The following is a 17,091-nucleotide window of genomic DNA, read 5'->3' as shown; positions in this document are numbered from 1 at the left end:
TTGGCAGCAAAGTGTTGGAAACCACTAAGCTTGCAAAAATTTACTAGCCAGGCACTAGAGTCATTTACTCCCTCAGACCTGCCCCTATACCTCCCAGGGTTTCTTCATAGGTGCTTTTTCCACCTGGGGGAATGTGTCCCAGTAAGACTGGAGTTTAAAAAAAAAAAAGCCATTTATTTGCTAAGTAAGAGAAGAAGGATTGTAAAATGGAAGACGGAAAAGAAACCAGCACGACAACTTTCTCTGTGCATTCTCAGGCAGATCAACTGTGAGAAATGGTTCTAAGGAAGTTGAGGATCTAGAAATTGATTCCCCTAAAGCTATCCATGCTCATCCATTTCTTGGAAAATCTTGGTAACTCTTTTGGGATAAGCATACTGCAGTTTGAAGACCATCGTACTAACTCATTCTTCTACCACCTTTAAATATAGCCTTCAAACTTGAGCCGCATCGTTATACCTTGTAAGTCAATCACCGATATGTTGGGCATTCTGCCCATTATTCAACATACAACAGTCAATAAAAGAAACAAAACTCCTGCCTTCCATGCTAGTGGAAGAAATAGACAATAAATTATCAGAATTTGACTCCATTTTACACCGAGCAAACTAAGGATGTAACAGAGTCAGAAATAGAAAGCTGGGCCATTGCTGGTTCTGAAACACAGCTGTCTGGTCTCCCCCACAGCCTGCGAGAGCAGGGTACTGTGCCTTGTCCTTCCCCAGCACCAAGCACAGTGCCAAACATATCGAAGGCTCTCCATGTGTATCTGTCTAATTAACTGAGTGAAGTTCAAGTCAAAGAAATTGTAGTTTATCCTTCCAAGTGTCTGATACAATCGCCCTTTAAATGAGGGCTACTGTAGAGCCATTCTTAAAATCAAAGCATTTTTAGATCCAGAAGGAAACTCATTGACCACCTGATCCTGTTTTTCCTTCTCTTTTCTTTAAAGAAACTTCATTTTCCATCAACCGTATTTCCATTTTCTGTTTAAGAGTACGTGGAGGATCAGCGTGAGACCACCCAGTGGCTGTTCCTCCCCATCCAGCGGCCTGAGCAGTGGGGGCTGCAGTCAGGTCTCAGGTGGGCGGGTCGCAGCCGGCTTCAGTAGGAACGGCTGGAGGGCACGGAGGCCACCTGCGCCTCCAGACCCGCCGGCAACTTCGAGTTGAGTAGCAATAAATCCGGGACCTAGAGCAGCCCATTCCCCCCTTAATTTCTCCTGGGTCACAGTCCTTTTCAGCAGCCGCCTGCTCTTCCTTCTCAGTCCCGTCAGGATCTCCGTGGAAGCAGAGATCAGGCCTGACCTCCCGGGGGCGCTCCCGGGGATGCGGCCGTGCGTGCGCAGAACCCCCAGGCCAGCATCATGAGTCCCGACCCGCTGGGTGAGCTCCCTTCTGGCTGCAGGGATGGCGGTGTCCTCACAGCGCAGAGTCTGTGTTACAGGTCAACATCAGACGCCTCTGTGAGAGGCTGGGGGGCAGCCCTGGGATCCGTAACCACCCGCAGACACGGCTGAAGGCGGCCTGGAGCCGGTCAGTGAAGTTTCCAGAGGTGGAGCGGTACCAACGGCAGCGGCTCTGGTGGCAGCAGCAAACTTCAACACAGCTCACTGGCCAGTGTTCCTGGAGGACAGGACACTGGCATCAGCCGGGTTCTCAGTGTCAACAATGGCACCAGCTGCCAGCAGAAGCTTTTCCTACATTCTCTTCAGGTTTATGAGTTAATGCCATCACTTTTCCTTTGGAAGTGACAGCTGGTGCCACCTAAGCGGGTTCTACTGCAAGGATTTGAGGACATTCTCCTCCCTGGTTTGCAGGACATCGCAGGCGCCAGACATTGTGAAAATTCCCCTTTCAGTTATAAGACGGAGCCCAGAACAACTCCGCTGTATGGGCCCCTCTCTGGTTAGTGTGGAAAGGCTTTTTTGCATTTTCTTGAAGAAGAAAAATGAAGCCTAAGAAAGTGAAGCAACTTGTAAAGGTCACTAATCTAGTCAGTGACAGATCCTGTATTTGTGGCTAGTGGAAAACCTCTAGATACCTTTAGTCCAGGCAAATTCTGCATCCAAAATTCCTTTAACATAGCCCAGTTTCATAGCTGCCACTGAGAAATGTCCCTGCCCCCTACCCATGCAACCTCCCAACAAAGCTGCAGTGCCTATGTAACAAGTGAAATAAGAAAATTTTTCTCCCTCTATTTCATGAATTCCCTTGGAATTCACACACACAAAAAAACATACATCATAACAGAAATAATAGGTCAGTTGGGTCTTTTAGAGTGGCTACTTCTACAATCCAAAATGTGGTTTCTTGTCTTTAGCTTGGAGAGTATGAATGGAATTTTTAATGAATGGGAGTCTTCCACAGTTTCACTGTGAATTTAATATCTGTAATGGAGCCCCAAGGCCAAATTTCCCATAAAGGGTTAGCAGGATTATTGGTCAGGACGATTCCTTAGACAGAGAAATAACAGTTCAAGTGGAAATGCAGTTGCTTCTGTTCTGAGGTCTCTGGGGTAAGTCCTCGGGGTGGCTGCTGCTTCTACCAGAGGGAAGTCCCTGGTGGCTGAATAAAGAGATTCCAAGTAAAAGAAAGGGTTGTTTTATTACCCTGGCACAAATGGAAACCAAACGAGTAAATAAAGGAAGAGCTTCTGAGAGGAGAATTTGTTGATTTGGTTTCTGAGTGTGTCCCCTGTGGTTTCATTTTGCATTTCTGTGGCATTTGGTTGAGGTAATGTGCCATGAGAATTTCTGCTCATGGCTTTCCAATAAGAAACCCTGGAAACCACATTCAGGGGCAGGGACCAGTGGAACCCAAAGAAGAGATCATCTCACAGCTATCCTTTGACCTCCATTGATGACTACCAGGTAATTAGCTCCATCTCTGAGCTCTCTTCTGCCTTGCCAGCTGGATTTCTCACTCCATTCTGGAAGTCTCTATTTGAAGGTTCCAAAGACATCTCAAATCTATCCTCATTATCTTTGCCCCTGAAACTGCTCTTTCTCCTGTTGTCTCTTGTTCAGCAAACAGCTGTACCACTTCTCCAGGCACCCAAGTCTCAAACTTGGACTTCTTGACTCTTTCTCCTAAACTGCATCAAATTCAGTCATCACCAGGTCCTGTCATGGCTGCCTTCTAAGTAAATCTCCCATCTTTCTTCTCCTTAGTGGGCCCAGGGCTAATGCCTTAGTGGAGAGAGTCACCAGTTCTCACCAGGGCTGATGTAAAAACCTCCTCCCCAGAGTCCCAGCCTCCACGCAGCTCCCTCCAGTCCAACATCCAGATCATGCCTCATGCTCTTTCAGAAAAGCAAGTCCAGTTACCTACCTCTCCACTGGCAACAGAGGCTTCTATGAAATATGATGAAACAGGGAGGAAACCTGTAAGTCTGGACACATGAGCAGGAATTCTAGCCCTGTTAGTCATCTTGGGCAAGTGACTTGGCCTGTCTGAGCCTCCAGCTCCTTATCCATAAAATAAGGTATTTTGAACTAGGATAATGGATTTAAAACTTTTTAGTTCAAGGCCTACAGTAAAAATACATTTTAAACCATCACACATATACACACATATGTATGCATAAGTGCACATCACACACAAAAATGCACACAAGAAGCACATACATGCACATGTAGACCACACACACAAACTCACACACTACACACAAATAACATATGCACACACAATCATATTATAAAACACAAAGTTTCCCAATATGAAATGTAGCCTTCTGAATAAAATAATGCCATTTGCAGCAACATGGGTGGACCCAGAGATGATCATACTAAGTGAAATAAGTTAAACAGAGAAGGAAAAATATATGTCACTTATATGTGGAATCTAAAAAAAAGGATACAAATGAACTTATTTACAAATCAGAAATAGACTCACAGACATAAAAAACAAACTAATGGTTACCAAAGGGGAAGGGAGGGGGAGGGATAAATTGGGAGTTTGGGATTTACAGATATAAAGTAAATAACCAACAAGGACCTACTGTATAGCACAGGGAACCATATTCAACATCTTGTAATAACCTATAATGGAAAAGAACCTGAAAAAGAATGGATTCATATATGTGTGTGTAACTGAGTCACTTTGCTGTACACCTGAAGCATTGTAAATCAACTATACTTCAATAAAAAAGGGGAAATAGTAGCCTTTCTATGTACAATATACTCTGATACTTTGTTTTTAATTTATTTATTTAATTTAATTTATTTATTTTTATTTAATTTTTAAATTTTTAATGAATGATGGAGATTGACCAAGTCAGAAAAAAGAAGAGCTTCCAGAATATAAGAAGAAAGGTTAAGAAGAATTCTTTCTAAATAATAAAACCGAGCCCTCCTGGGCACAAAAGCCTTCTTGTCTCCCCCATTTCTTGGTTGTAGGAAAATGGCTTTCAGCCTCCACGACCTTCCCTGAGTTCCAAAGGGCAGATTAAGTTACTAATGAGGGGAGTGAAGGACTGAAGGAGGAAACAACACAGCAGCATGAGATCTGGTCCTGGCTCTTCCTGGGGGTGGGGCTGCGGGTCGGGGTAGGGGTGTTGCACAACAACCTGTTACAGATCTCTGAGTTCTTCTGCAGGAACTAAGGCCCCCACCCAGATGGAGGATGGTAACGTCAGGCTGAGCACAAGTTCATGGATGGACCCAGGCTGGTTGGAACTAGAAGGCTGATGATTGAGGTTCTTGGAACATCACCCTGTTACCTCACCACCAACCAATCAGAAGGAAGTCCCACACCCTGCAACCCTCCCTCCAAATTTTGCCTATAAAAACTTCTTCCCTGAAACCTACGGGGGAGTTCAGGTCTTTTGAGCATGAGCCATTGGTTCTCTTACTTGGCCCTGCAATAAACCTTTCTCCACTCCAAACTCTGACGTTTTGCTTTGTTTGGCCTCACTGTGCATTGGCACATGAACTTGGGTTCAACAACACTAATCCCATAAAAATTTTCACTTTGTCATAAGGCAACCCCATATCCTAGTCAACAACTCACTACTTTGCTACTTGCAAATGTGGAAATCACAGACATCCGTTAAAAATTAACCACAGATCTCTGTTTAAAATTGTGTAATTGGCTTCATGATGGTATCCACAATTCCTCACCTCTTTAGGCAGCCACTCCCTTTTAAAACAACACACAAAAATTGTGGGAAACAACTTTTTTTAACTTAGTAATGTATCTTGCAATCACTCTATTCAGGTATCTATACAGATACACTTCTTTCCTTCTTTTGTACTGAAGTATAGTCAGTTTACTAAGTCGTGTTAATTTCCGGTATACAGCATAGTGATTCAGTTATACATACATATATTCATTTTCATATTCTTTTCATTATAGGTTACTATAAGGTATTGAATATAGTTCCCTATGCTATACAGTAGAAAACTGTTGCTTATTTATTTTATATATAGCAGTTAATATCTGCAAATCTTGAACTCCCAGTTTATCCCTTCCCAACCTCTTTTCCCCCAGTAACCATAAGTTTATTTTCCATGAGTGTGAGTCTGTTTCTGTTGTACCTCCTTATTAATGGCTACATAGTATTCCATTTTAGAAATAGAGCCTAATTTAACTAATTCCTTATGGATGGCCATTTTGACTATATAACAAACATCCTAGAAGTGAAATTCCAAAGACAAAGAATATATGCAGTTGTCATTTGACAGATAATGCCAAGTTATCTTCCCTGGAGTCTCTACCAATTTACACCCCTACTAACCACGGATGCGTGCCGGTTATCCCAGATCCTTACCAACTTTTGCTTGAGAATCAGCCATATCAATTCAAATCTCAGTTTCAGCGTGGGGTATGTGACCTTGAACAAGTTGCTGAACCACTCTGAGCTTCAGTTTCCCTGTCTTCTGGCAAAACCTACAAGGTTGGTATGAGGATTAAATGCAACAATGGATGCGGTAGACCTTTATAATTTATCATGTGTGTTTGGCAGGGTCTTTTTTTTTTTTACCATCCCCATCCCAGTAATATTAATATATTATTTAGCTTTGACCTGCTATTGTATGTCAACTTACAGTTGTAACAGTGTAAGTTCTTTGAGGGCAGTCTCTGTGGCAAACTCCATGCTCAATAAATGTTGACACATGATGTCCCAGAGCTCACATTTTTTAAATATGTGGTTTTCAAGTGAGTCTTGTTTATTGATGGTCTTAGCTATTTAAAGCCTTCTAAGCAGGACATACAGGACTGAAGAACTCATTGTAGATGGCCCATATCTATTACCAAAATAGTTAATTATCATTCTGACAGAAGTTCATTTTGGAGTGCCTTAATGTACCAAAGGGAAGTTTTCAAAACAACATTTCTTAAAGCTGTTAATTAGAATTTGAGTGTTTTCAACAGATTTATTGATGTATCATTTATATACCCTACAATTAACCTGTTTTAAGTATAAAATCAGTGATTTTTGGGTAAATTTTCAGAGTTGTGCAAACATTACCAAAGTCTAGTTTTAGAGCACTTCCATCAACCCAGTAAGATTCTTGCATGCCCACCCACATCTCTACAAGTTCACCTCATCAGTTAGCCAGCGGCGAGTGGATGGTTTGCATCATCTCTGGTCCCACCCTGCACGTGCTCAAAAGGCAGCAGGGGGTATTTGGGGAACTGTTCAAGATGCTCTGTGGCTGTCTCATTTCTAGGACCTCCTTATTAAATTTCTGGCTTGTCGGCCATAGTGTTGCTTTCCCCAACCTGGACTGCAGCCTCAGGGAAACAAAGAAAGTACTGGCCTTCCTTATTCACATCATTCCTTTAACTTACAACACAACTGGGAGTGGGCTTTCCATCTTCTGCTAAAACTCAGTTGCACTCCCTCCATCAGTGAAGCGGCAGGTTTTCTCAGTGTGTCCTGTCCTGCTAGAACCTTTTCACTGACTGAGCTGGGACGGGGCTGGGAGCAGTCCCAGTCAAGAGTGCCATAGTCTCCCGCTATTCTTACTGAGATAGAGCAGTTTTTCATGAAAACAAAAACAAAAACAAAAACAAATGCTTCTGTTTGTTGTTTGCCTTTGGTCAATTTCCAGAGCTCTGAAATGGATGCTGTTGACAATGCTGTCTCGTTTTATCGTCGTTTTTCTAGGGAGATGGTTTGCAGACTTTCTCACTCTGCCCTATTGGAAGTCTGGGATTTGGGTTTTAAGACAAGCAGTTTTCTTCTATTTGGTTCCTCCATGTTCCAGCAGCTTTGATCCTTGGCCTCAGTGGACATTCTCCATTAAGTGATGATGGCTTTGGAAGGAGACCCAGGACCCAACATCACCGTGCCAGACCTGTAATCAGGAGGTGGCTCGACCCCACTCAGCAAACACAGTTTGTCTTGGTTCTTCAGAGATAACTTGATGGAAAATGAGCCTAATAGGACAAGAAAGCAGCAGTGAAAAGATGTATTACACATTCAGAGAGTAATGAAACCTCCTCTTGTGGCTTCAAAGCTGAGAAGTGAACTGTTCCCCTGCCTGGAAAATCAAGAGAAGACCTTCAGACAAAAGACACCCTCATACAGGACTGTGCACAGTCAGAATTCTGGGAGAGGGCTGAAGGGCTGAAAGAAGTATTGTTTTGAGATTGACATATTTTGTTCTCTGCAGTGTAGCAAAGTCAGGGCTCCTCTTATATCCAGAGAGAGCAATCCCTTTACTAACATATCAAGAAGGCAATACAGCGTAATAGTTGATGTGCAGGGTCTGGAGTCTAACTCCCTCAGCTTGAACCCCTTTCTGCCTGCCCATTTTATCTGCTGTGTGACCTTGGGGAATTTTCATAAGCTGCCTTGGCCTCGACTGCCACATCTGCAAAATAAGGAAGAAGATGATATTAACAATACCAGCCTCAGAAGATTGGTACATGCGGAAAGTCTTAGAATCTCTCCTGACCCATCGCAAGAGCTCAACAGATGTAAGTTCTTATTAATATTTTTAAACATCGTTGTATCTAGGGTGATTGGTACATGCGGAAAGTCTTAGAATCTCTCCTGACCCATCGCAAGAGCTCAACAGATCTAAGTTCTTATTAATATTTTTAAACATCGTTGTATCTAGGGTGACCCAGTGTATCCTGTGTGAGAGGCTATTGGCCACGAAGTCTCCTCACCAGCCCTGAAATAGAGCAGGGGAGTGAGAGCAGGAGCTTAAGAATAGCACAGGAAACTGAATCACTTCGCTTTATACTGGAAACTAACATTGTAAATCAACTACACTTCAATAAAATAACAAAAAAAGAATAACACAGGGAACTATATTCAATATCTTGTAGTAACATATAATGAAAAAGAGTATGAAAGAGAACATATGTATGTATATATGACTAAAAAATTATGCTGTACACCAGAAATTGACACAGCATTGTATACTGACTGTACTTCAATTTAACAAAAAGGAAAAAAAAATAGCACTACTACTTTCAGATGCAGAACTGTGCCCAGCAAAATGGCACAGAATCCACTCAGTATGACCCATTGGCCACCACATTCCTCAGACCTGTGTCTGGGAGCCCCTTGGGACCATCTCACCCCAATCCCCTGAGCCTTCATGCCCCCACTGTGCCTGGGCCATACCCCTACTGACCCAGCACAACTTTCCCCACACTGGGCATCCAGGAGTCAAAGGTCCCCTCACCTGGATTCTCCCAGCTCTTCCCTTCAGCTCCCACGGCCAGGTACCTAGGAGCCTGCCCTGCGCAGTTCAGCCTGCTAGCTCAGCCTGGCTCCGGGCAATGCTGACATACCCTAAGGTGACACGGGAGCCCATAACCTGCCAAGACAGCTGGTGTCTGCCTTTCTGATCATCTGAAATTACCAGCCACCAGCTTGATGAAGACAAACTCAGTGGGAAAAAAAATGTGTGTGTGTGTATATATATATATATATATATATATATATATATATATATATATATACACTCCTATATATGCCATGTTCTCAGTATAGGTCAAAATTACAATTATTCCAAAATCAGACTTCAGCTCTTGGTTAGGGCTGCCTGAAACATCACAGAATGTTTTCAACGATTCTTAATCTCTTAGAAATATAGGCCAATCCTATTTGGAGAGCTCAGTATTAAACTCGCTAAGATTTCTTATCACATTTAACTCCCCCTTTTCATGCCATATAACATAAACTCAGATCTACACCATATGGATTTAAATGAAAAAAACTCAAGGTGAAGACAAGCAAACCAAACCAACACAAAACAAAGCAAAGCAAAGCAAAGCACTAAGAAGGCTGTGTGTGTAGTGGCTTCAAGTGCAGCCAGTGCACATAGCTGCCTGGGTTCAAGGACCTACTCCCCCCTAAGAGGCTGAGCGAGCCTGCACCAGCTCATTAGCCCCCTGTGCCTCCCTCTTTTTCTGGAAAAGAGGGATAGTCACACCCCTCCCTCTTGGCTTGTTTTAAGAACTAAAGGATATAATGTGTGTAGCACACTTAGGACCATGCCTGACACATTGTTGATGTTCTTAAAGGTTAGTTGTTCTTCTATTTATTGTTATATAATTTACTAGCCAGATAAATCAGCATCTCCTAACCGCTGGTCCAGGGAACTCAAAGAGGCCACAAAAACCTGCCACTAAATGGACTTAATTTTTAAGACAGAAAACTCTCATGACTCTTAATCAATCAGGTAATTTACACATAAGTCAATGTATTCAATGTAATTTATGTTTTAAGGATAAAACAAAGGAACAGTGATTATTCAAATGTTTTATTCTTTGTGTTGAAAATTTTAATAAGAGTATAGTCTTTCAAAGATTTAACAGTCTGTGGAGGAGAATTTTCATATTTTAACCATCCACGCTGAGCCAGTGTTGAGATGTAGGGCTAGAAGAATAAGCACTTGGAGAGAGCCTGCTGCAGTCTTTAATTCCCCTGTGACTTTATAGACGTAGTGGATTAGTGACTGTCCCAGGACACGCTCAGCATCAACAGCAGCATTAAAATGATAGAAAATAGTTATCTAAAACAACGTGCTGAGTATATTTGTAATACATACAGCAAAGGAATCATATCTACAATTCCTTAAAACATCGTATCAGTTAGGAACAGACTAACAGTGCAATTTATAAATGAAAAAGAGAATGAATAGGCCACTTACGAGAGAAATAGAAATGACCATATAATACCAAAAGACGCTTAACCCCACTAAGGAAAAACAATATGTAAACTAGATATATTTACTCCTAACACAAAGGGGAAAATAAATATATATATATTTAATTGAAGTATAGTTGGTTTACAATGTTGTATTAATTTCTGATGTACAGCATAGTGATTCAGTTACACATATGTATATTCCTTTTCATATTCTTTTTCATTATAGGCTATTACAATGTATTGAATATAATCCCCTGTGCTGTACAATAGGACCTTGTTGTCTATCTATTTTATACATAGTAGTGTGTATCTGCAAATCTTGAACTCCCAATTTGTCCCTCCACCCACCCATTCCCCTCCCCCAGTAACCATGTTTGTTTTCTCTATCTGTGAGTCTGTTTCTGTTTTGTAAATAAGTTCTTTGTATCTTTTTTTAGATTCCACGTGTAAGTGATGTCATATGATATTTGTCTTTCTCTGTCTGACTTACTTCATTTACTATGATCATCTCTAGGTCCATCCATGTTGCTGCAAATGGCATTATTTTACTTTTTATGGCTGAGTAGTATTCCAGTGTGTGTGTGTGTGTGTGTGTGTGTGTGTGTGTGTGTGTGTGTGTGTGCGCGCATACATATACATATACCACATCTTCTTTATTCATTATCTGTCGATGGACATTTAGGTTGCTTCCATGTCTTGGCTATTGTAAGTAGCGTTGTTATGAGCATTGGGATGCATGTATCTTTTTGAATTAGAGTCTCCTCTGGATATATGCCCAGGAGTGGGATTGCTGGATCATGTGGTAAGTCTATTTTTGTTTTTTTGAGGGATCTCCATCCTGTTTTCCATAATGGCTGCACCAAACTGCATTCCCACCAGCAGTGTTGGAGGGTTCCCTTTTCTCCACACCCTCTCCAGCATTTATTATTTGTGGACTTTTGAATGATGGCCATTCTGAACAGTGTGAGGTGATACCTCATTGTAGTTTTGATTTGCATAGAAAAATAAATAATTGATAATACCTAGAATTAGCAGCAATTTGGTGGCAGTGTGAACTGGTACAGCCATGGCAAGAATGCTACAAGACTTTTCTTCCTCTCAGGTTCAAAGTCAGCTGGAAGAAGTTCCATCAAAGTCTCATGGGCTCTAACTGAGTCTAATGCTCTTTCCTAAACCAATCTCTGTGGCCACAGAATGCAATAATATGGTTGGCTTAGTCTGAGCCAACATTGGAACCTCTCTGAAAGGAGACAAAAATTTGGGAGTCTTAGCATGGAGACAACTTAGAAAGCCACTGAAATGAGTAAGATCACCCAGGAAGAATATTTAGAGATGAGGCCCAGCACCGAGCTACAGGATGACCACACATGTTGTATGTATCTTTCCATTGTCGGTCAGTGCTTTTACATTCATATTTATGTACGTATGTTTCATTTTGTCTGTTGGTAGACAAGGAATTAACTCATATATATTGTTCTACAACGTGTTTATTTGTTTCACTTACTGATATGTTCCGGAGAAATTTCTATGTCCTGTGTTCCCAAGTTCAGAGCATCCCTGGTCCATTTTTCTGAAGAACTAACCTTTGACTGGAGCCAGGCAGGAAGTGGAGGTGGTCTGCTCCCCAAACACGTCAGGTTTATTCCCTGATCCGCCTCCCCATGCCTTCCCGGGTAACAGCACCACCATCTCCTGAGACTCTTCTTATGTTTCATTTTTTTGTTACCCCTTTCAAAATTTATTTTCATGATTTAGTCTCTTTTGTGACTTTTGTGCTGTCATTTCAATGAGGTTTGAGGAGGATAAGTGTGTAAATCATATGGTCAGTCTGCTATAGAGAAAGAAAATCTGCGTAATGTAATTTTAAAGGATGAAAGCAAGTTACAGAAATATCTATATATACTTACATCTACATATACATATATAACGCATACATTTACATATAATACCATTTTTTTAATTAATAAATGTATGCACTTATGTTAAGTTGAACAACTTTCTATAGTATACGTTTCTATATTTTTAAAGGTTTTTTTGAATGGACATAGATTATTTTTACAAGGAAAGATACTTTTTAAAAACAGTAAACTGATTCTTAATTTTTTAAGACAATATGGTCACTGAAGAAATTATTGAACACTTTGGAAGCAAAGCAAATTAAAAAAAAAAATCCTTCCATAATCTCCTTTCACTTTGGTTATAACTATTTGGCAGATAAATGTTTGGGCTTATATCCTCTTTATCTTTTCTCCCTGTAAGCGTGTACATGCTTTTTCTCTCTGGTGCATTCATTTTTAACACCCTGTTTTCTCTCAACAATATGTCATAAGCATCTTCTCAAATCAATAAAAGAAGCATCAAATAACTTAAAAGAATAGATTTAATATCCTCTGTCCACAGATCAATAAAATTAGAGATTGATATGAGACGATAAGGAAAAATACATTTGGAATTTTAAAAACATCATTCTAATAATGTATAAGTACAAGAAGAAATTATGAGAAAATTTTAAAATATTGGTAACTAAACGATAATCAAAGCTCTAAAAATCAAGATGCAATGAATGTTGTATTAATGTGGAAAATGTGTAGTTTTAAATGCTTTTATTAGCAAATAAGAAATCTTTAGTAACTAAGATTGAAAAAATATGATTTTTCAAATCTGGCTGTGATATTGGCTTTACTGTAAGAAATAGATATTTCGTCTTCTTTCTGGTTTCTGGCACAGAGCTCCTAAAACCCTCGGAATTTCCTGTGTAAGAGCTATAAAGGTGTCTTTTGTTATGCTGATGAGGTGGCTTTTGGAAAGCTCCTAGGTCACCTGAGTTTGGGGCTGGTCACCAGAGAAACCAACCCAGGGGTGAAAGGGAATTTTAGTCCTGCCCCTCAAACTCCAGGAAGAAGAGGGGGCTGGAAGTTGAATAAATCATCAATGGCCGATGATTTAAGCAATTATAACTACTTAATGAAATCTCTGAAAAGACTCAAAGGACAGGGTTCAGAGAGCTGTGAGGTTGGTGAACAGGCGGAGACTGGAGGAAAGCGGTGCACCTGGAGAGGGCAAGGGAGCTCCAAGCCCTTCCCCACACCTCGCCCTGTGCACCTCCTCCATCTGGTTTTCCCCAGTCACATCCTTTTTTATAATAAACCCACCGGTTTATCTAGTAAGTGAAATATTTCTCTGAGTACTCTGAGCTGCTAGCAAACTAATCAGACCCAAGGAGGGGGTTGTTGGGAAGTGGGATCGATAGTCAGAAACACAGTGAAGGAGGGGGCGCTTAACCTGTGAGACGGACTCCCTGACCCTAACCCTAACCTGTGGAATCTGATGCCATCTCCAGGTAGATGGTGTTACCAAACAAAAGTTCATGTGTCCAATGCACAGTGAGGCCAAACAGCAAGGTTTGGAGCAGAGAAAGGATTATTGCAGGGCTGAGCAAGAAGAATGAGTAGCTTGTGCTCAAAACCCCCAAACTCCCCCATGGTTTTCAGGGAGACATTTTTATAGGCAAAATCTGGGGTGAGGGTGCAGCGTGTGTGATTTCCTTCTGATTGGTTGGTGGTGAGGTAATGGGGTGGTGTTCCAGAAATCTTGTGCTTAGCCTAAAATTGCCTCCACTTGGGAGGGGGCCTTAGTTCCTCAGAAGAACTCAAAGATATTGTCATATATATTCCTTGAGGAGGAACCAGGACCCTGCCCCAAGGCTACAAGATTGTTTCTTGACTGCTTCTCCTTTTTTTGCATTTCTGCCCTTTAGAACTCAGGGAAGGTCAAAGAGGCTGAATGAACCCTATTTCCTACAAACAAGAAATGGGAGATACGGAAAGGATTTGTATCAGGGAGGACCCCACAGTGTCCTGCTCCTTCAATAGTGTTGGAATTGTGTTGATTCGTTGGACACCCAGTTGGTGTTGGGCAATTGCTTATTGGTATGGGAACCCTCCCCCAACACACTGGCTTTGGGTGCAGAATTTTTTCTGGGTTTTAGTTACACTGATATTTATTACAAATATATTAATTGGAGAGGGTATTCATTGGTCTTTGGTTTTTGGTTTTCTCAGTGTTTGGGATATCTCATATATTAAAATTTTTAAGAAAAATAAATGAGTTAACTAAGAAAGCATTTGATTCAAACTGAAAAAAAAAAACAGGAAAAAAGAAATAAATACAAAGGCAGAAATTAATGATGATCAATAAAACTAAAGTACTTTGAAGAGACAATACATAAATCCTTGACTACAGTGACCAAGAAAAATGAGAGAAGCCAGGAATTAGGCACAGCATTAGAAATGAGGGGGAAGACGCAACTGCAGATACAGGAGAAAACGTTAAAACTGAAGGAGAAAACATTATACATTCGAAAAATATAATTATAGAGATAATTTTAAGTAGAAACAGAAGATTAAATAAACCAACAACAGTTTAAGAACTTGAATAAGTTGCAGGGGAGAAAAGTTCCCCCATCTCCTCTCACAAATGGCACAGTGCAGTCCCATAGGCAGGTTTCAACAACATTCAACAGATGATCCCTACTCAAGGCAACTCTCACAGCAAACACAATTTTAAAAAGAAAGAAAGACCAACTTATTTTTGTGAGACAAAACTGTCTTCCCCTGGGTTTCCCTGAAAACAGAGCCTGAGATACAGGCTTGCATGTAGGTAGTTTATTTGGAATGTGATCCTGGGAAGCAGAAGGTGGAGACAACGAAGGAGAAAAGCTAATGTCCTTACATTATCATCCTTGCATTGGCTTCAGGGGAGAGATGGATGGAGGCTTGATGGCTAAAAGATGTGCAGTTTTCTTATGGGGTGATGAAGAATGTTCTAGAATTGATTGTGATGGTGATTACCTAACTGCAAATATACTTAAAAGCCACTGAATTTTACAATTGAAATGAGTAAATTGTATGTGAATTGTGTCTCCATAAAGCTGTTACAAACACAAAAGGAAAATAATTATTCAGATTATTTAAAAATAAGAAAATAAGACCGAAATTTTAAAAAAAGAAGAAAGAGGAAAAGAAGAATGCAGAGAAGAAGTGCACAGGCAGAGGGAGACAGAAGCAAAAGGAAGAAGCTCTTTGGGTCAGTAGGTAAACACAAAAGTGTTCACTGCTTACGATGTAATTGTCTATATAGAAAAGTTGACTCTTCAGACAAACCTTTTAAATGTTGCTGAATCCAAGGTTAACACACCAAAATCAATAGCAGTCTTTAGTAGACTTATTAATGGCCCCCAAAACTATCTGGTCCTAGTCCCTGGAATCTAATGAATGTTGACTTATTTGGAAAAAGGATCTTTGCAGATGTGATTAAGTTAAGGATCTGGCAATGAGGAGATGATCCTGAATTATCCAGGTAGACTTTAAGTGCAATTGTGTGTGTCATAAGTGGGAGATCTCTCACACACAGACACACAGACACACACAGACATACACACACAGACACACACACACATGGGAGAAGGGGATGTGAAGGCAGAGAGAAATTTGAAGATTGACCTTGAAGATTGAAGTGATATGGCCACAAATCACGGAATACCAGCAGCCACCAGAAGCCGGAAGAGGCGAGCAATGGACTCCCCTAGAACCTCAGGAGGCAGAGCACCCCCGCTGACAGCTTTGTCGTGCCGAACGGTGCCTGCCGAGGCCTTGTGACCTCCAAACCTCCAGCGCTTGGCATCCGCCTACTCCTCTTTGGAACATAAAGTACACCCTTTCCTGACGTGTGTTGCCATAGCAGAATTAACAGCCCTGGGAATTGGCTAACCTCACGGCAGCCCAGGCTGATCTTTCTCAGCCCACGTCTCCTCCTTATCGGAGTTGTAAATTCCACTACCCTGCTTGTCTCAGCCCATGTCTTCATCTTATCGGAGTCGTAAACCCCACCACCTCGCCATACTCCAAAGCCCCTGACCTCACCCGTAGCGGATCAGAAACCCGTCCCCTCTCCCGCTGTGTGCACAGCCCCTTCCTCAGTAAAGGGCCCTGCACGTCCCCCCTCGGGGCTCACACAGGCACCTCCGTCTGTGTGGCCGCTGTTGCCCGTAGCAGCCTCTCTAGTAAACTTTCCTGCGTCTCTTAAACTTTCTTTGTCTTTGGGAAATTCTTCTGCCTCCTGTGACACCGGCCTGCCGTGTCCCCCAGCAAGCTTGATCTCGGCCCGGTGGTCCTGATTTTGCGCTTCCGGCCCTGAGAGCTGTGAGAAAACAGATTGCCATGGCTTTCAGCTGCCGAGCTTTTAGAAACTTGTTACAGCAGCCATGGGAAACTAACCCACAGTCCTCCAGCACCATCAGAAGAAACCAAAAGGTATAATGAACAACATTTCCTACTCACAAGGCAATAAACACTTAAAGATACCTGGGAACAAACCTCCCACCGTACAGCAGTGATCACGGACTTCCCGGTGTGGGTGCTCGGGTCTTGCTTCCCTATCAGAGTAAACTTTCTTTGAGATTGGACAACGTGTCTTTATGAATAATGTGTCAGTTGCCTTCTATGAACAGGCTCGTCCAGCAGGTACTAGAGATCTAGAAATAAATAGACATAGACCCCCGTCCTCAAAGCAGACAGAGAGGTAATAATAGAGGAATTCAGCAGGTATCTCTGGTACGTGAACGGGGTTCTGTGGGAGTTTGGCAGGGAGGAGGTGGGCATGGGAGCAACTTTTCTCAAAAACTACCCTGAAAAATTAAGAAAATTTCACCAAAGAGTTGGCACCAAAACAGGCTCTTCAAACTTTAGGCCAAGAAGAGGTGGGGGAAGGACAGTGCAGGTGGAGGGAATACTGAGCATACAGATAACAAAGTATCAAGAAAGAACCTGACATGTTTGGGGGATGGTAAAATGTTCACTCTGAGCGGGGAGGGTACAGCTCAGCGGTACAGTGCGTGCTTGGCATGCACGAGGTCCTGGGTTCAATTCCCAGTACCTCCATTAAATAAATAATGAATAAATAAACCTAATT

General features: G+C 41.7%; 1 long non-coding RNA gene across 1 annotated transcript; it reads right to left on the bottom strand.

Annotated features, from left to right (window-relative positions):
• Positions 1 to 6,353: 6,353 nt before the first annotated feature.
• Positions 6,354 to 8,739, bottom strand: LOC141578442 (uncharacterized). The gene is made up of 2 exons (XR_012508837.1): positions 8,651 to 8,739; positions 6,354 to 7,388 (listed from the first exon to the last, which is right to left on the bottom strand). It is a non-coding gene; the product is annotated as an uncharacterized LOC141578442 (long non-coding RNA).
• Positions 8,740 to 17,091: the final 8,352 nt, after the last annotated feature.

Source organism: Camelus bactrianus, chromosome 1 (genome assembly GCF_048773025.1).
Source record: "Camelus bactrianus isolate YW-2024 breed Bactrian camel chromosome 1, ASM4877302v1, whole genome shotgun sequence".
Lineage (NCBI taxonomy): Eukaryota > Metazoa > Chordata > Mammalia > Artiodactyla > Camelidae > Camelus > Camelus bactrianus.
The sequence above is the reverse complement of the archived record's forward strand: the minus strand, read 5'-3'. Positions and strand labels throughout refer to the sequence as shown.